We start from the raw sequence: 3,987 nt of genomic DNA, 5'->3' as shown, positions 1-3,987 counted from the left end.
AGGCCTAGGACCAAAACAGGATAACCTAATGGATGTGGTGCTTTTCCTGCAAATGCACAAGCTTGGAAAATTTCAGCCTGTTTGGCACATCCCTTTGGCTTGACTCTTTATGTTCCTTTCTTTGGCTTCTTCTTTGGCATCTGCTCTATTCTTTTGGATCCCTTTCTTTAGAGCATCTGGTGACTAAGGAGTGTCTGGAGCTGTCTCTTGTGGTGGAGGGTTCTTGTCCTGGGGAGGACACTTGGGAGCTGAAGTGGAGCTCTGGGAAAAGGAGGCAACCACCAGGCTCCTAGATCTACCTGGTCTTTGCTCAAAGACCTTTGCCGGGGGACAGTGACCGCGCATCATGGGTACCAATATCTGTCAGATAATGTATAAAATTGGACATATGAAAGGCAGCTAAGGATGTCAACATATGAAAGTACAGGTAGCATGGAATCTAAAGGTATGAAGGTGGGAGGTCTGTTTGAACCTCTCTTGAAGAGGGATTGTGACAACGAGATAATATCAAGGCCTGGCTCTAAGTAGGTGTTCAATAAATGCATGCACCCTGCCTCTCCTCCCTGTTTGGCTCTCTGAGTGCTGAAGTTCACCAAAACCTGATCAAATTCATGTCAGCTGTGAACATTAGCTACAAATCTGTAGGCGGGGCTATAAAAAGAGTAACAGGCGTGGAATATTTTAGAGGGAAAAGCAGAACATCATAACCTGAACACACATTTGAGGACCTATGTTTTTGCTGGGCATTGTGCTAAGGGTGGTAAACCAGAGGAGCACCTTGCCTTTGGGACACTGTCAGTCCTGTGATGAGAGAGGGGCACAGAAGGGTCATGGTGGGTACTAGAAATTCAAGCACGCAGGGAGCCAAGCGATGGAGCGACCTGAAGAGGCACCTTCCTGCTGCTGGAGAAGCTTGGGAGGGCTTTCACTAAGAAATGCCTTCACTTCCCCTTAGCTTGACCAAACTTTAGACAGGCTTCTTCTGACTCCAGGTCCCTGACCTTCCTCTCATCTCACCCTATACTACCCAAGAACTGGACAGGTGTTTTACTAGAGAGTTCCTTATCTCCCCTGGACTTTGCAAGGCCCAGGTGGCCTCATCACAGCAAAGGAAGACATTCTGAGCAAAAGGGTTTAATTGCAACCTCACCCATCCCAGTGGTCAAAGCCCTTGACATCCTCCAGTGCTTTCCCCTAGCCCACCCTGGCCCTTAGAAACCCTGCTGCCCTTTGTTTTGACAGGTTTGAGGTCAGACTTGATTTCGTTTCTCTCTCCCCTACTATAGTAGCCCTTGAGTAAAGGCATCCTTGCCTGTTTAACATTGTCTGGTGCAAATGTTTCTTTGACAGCCTCATGGAGGAGTGTGTCATTGAAGGAGAAGTAAGATTTGGAGCACTTTTGAGGCAAAGGGAATGGGATGAGCCGAGGCAGAAAGAAAGGAAAACATAGGAAAGAGACATCATTCAGGTTGGACACCCCAAATGCCCAGTAGGAAAACAGGTTGGAAAGTTCCACAGCATGGGCCGTGGCAGGTCTGGAGTGAGGGCCAGCCTCCATGCCTCCTTCAGCAACTCCATCCTGCCCTGGTCTGAGTCTCCCAAAAGCACTGGGCCAGGACTGGACTCAGCCAAAGAAAAGATGTGGCCAAAACAGCAACACGGTTGAAAATGAGCACTCATGCCCACTGGCTGAGCACCAGCCTACACTCTAGAGCGCCATGATGAAGGAGTGCTGGGCAGACCTCCACGGAGGGCACTTAAGGAGCAATTGCGTTCTTCCCACCCCTGACCCTCTCTTCCCTCATGTTCCAGAAAACTGCCATTGCCCTCCCCAGAACAGAACCATGCCCGGCTATGTGGTCAAAGAATACAGCCAAGATCATGACCCAAAAACAGAAAAAGACTGGCAGCGGAGAAGGCCTTGGGCTGGTTTATTACGAGTCGCAGTGGCCTCTGGCCTCTGCTTGGTGCATTCAGTCAACAGCTGCAGAAAAGTAGCTCCTGCTTCCTTTCTTGATCTCAGAGCCCCCAAAGCAGCCTTCCACCGAGAAGGGGGCAAAGCATCCAGTGTGTGCCCCCCATAAACAAGCCGTGGTCCACACATTGTGTTTCCCAAAGACTTTCATTCCAGCATGTTTCCACCGTCGAATTCTTTCTGCACTTCAGTCCTAACTAGCCTGCGGCCAGCAGCTGTGGTTCCCATCCATTTGGACCACTCCGGGGCGCTGTACCCCCCCCCCCCCGGCACATTCCTGGTGGGTGGTCACTGTAGTTGCCCACTTTACCTCTCTATTCCATACAGGAAAACCAAGGCCCTCCCCCCCAGGGTGCCGAAAGACAATTAAAATTATGAAATATGTTTCCAACCCAATGCCTTGATAGATAAATGTAATAAACCCAAATAAAATGACATATTACTGATATAGAACCAGTTGCCCCCAAGGGATTATACCAGGAGAAAACACATTCCTTGACGAAATCTCCAAAATCAGAAATAAGGATGCGTCTCCCTTTAAAAATTAGTTGATGAAATCTAACAGCAAGTAGAGTGTTGAATAAATTCAATGTTCCTATAACTGGCAGATTTAAATTGTGCTCACAAAAGACTAAAAGATGATATGGAGTCGATAAGACCTTCAGGAGGATCTCACTGACTGCTACAGTAAACAGTGCCTCCTGAGGGCTCTAGAGACATCTGGACACTGTAGGCAAGGCTGACAATCTCAGGAATTCGGCCCCCTGTTAGTGGGACTTACTTTGGAATATATGACAACCTATCTCTCCAGTGTATCGGTTAGACACATTATAATTTCCTTACACATGGTCCTTCTGCCCCTTTTATTTGAACCTATAATTAGCACTATTCTTGTTAAATATATGTCCCAGAGACTTAAATCTTTGGTCTGCTCATATGCCGGTTAAGGCCTGAATCTCAGCAGAGTTGTGACACCTACTCTCAAGTTCATCAGACAACTAAAAAAAGGATGATGGTGGACAACACCTACCCCAGGAAGTGGAGAGAGTCTGCATCTGCAAGCAAGACAGTTCCATTCATCTGTCCCATGGGATCTAAGCTCCTTCTCAATCAGGGAGCATGGGGTGGGCATCGCTATCCCAACATCCTCAAGATTGAGGAATGAACAAACACATGGGGGGACTGCAACTGTGGGTTAAGGTAGACTTATTATTATTCTAGCAATGGAAGAGCTTGTATTATTGATATAAGGGCAGTGGTCACCAGAGGTTCTGAGGGGAGGGAAAGGGAAGAACAGGTGTAATATGGGGCATTTTGGAGACAATGGAATTGTTCTGAATGGCATTGCAGTGATGGATACAGGCCATTATACATTTTGTCAAAACCTCTAAAGATGTGTGATGTAAAGTGTAAAGTATAATGTAAACTATAGACCGTAGTTAGTAGCAATGTTTCAGTAAGAGTTCAACAATGGTAACAAACATACCACACTAATGAAAGAAGTTAATCGGGAAAAGTGTGGGAAGGGGTAGGGGTGGGTGTATGGGAATCCCCTACATTTCTGATGTATTATTTATGTCTTGGTCTCAGAGGAGGTTTTTATTTAAAAGGGCATTGTATGAGAAGTCAGAGTACTTTTTTCATGGAAGCAATGATGGTTATCTCCTCAGACTAGTCAATAAAGTTCTATTAATCCATAATTATTCTGAGGAACAACACTGCAAGCGGTTCCACTCATTGTTCTCCAATACACTCTGCTTTCCCACTTCTCTTTCCAGTGGGTGTCCCTTGCCTATGTCCTTTGATGAAATCTTACCTAATATCAAGATGGGCACCAAGTGCCTCCTCCTCCATGAAGCCTTTCTTGTTGTCCAGCTCTTCCTCCTTTGTGCCCCTGGAGTCCTTTTCCTTGTCATTCCCTTAGAGCAGTTTCACATTGAGCCTTATAATCCATGTGTCTTATTTGTCCTCTTCAGCCATGAGTACTTTGCAGAGAGAGATTCTCTCTTAAT

This window comes from Dasypus novemcinctus, chromosome 3, assembly GCF_030445035.2.
Source record: "Dasypus novemcinctus isolate mDasNov1 chromosome 3, mDasNov1.1.hap2, whole genome shotgun sequence".
NCBI lineage: Eukaryota > Metazoa > Chordata > Mammalia > Cingulata > Dasypodidae > Dasypus > Dasypus novemcinctus.
The sequence above is the reverse complement of the archived record's forward strand: the minus strand, read 5'-3'. Positions refer to the sequence as shown.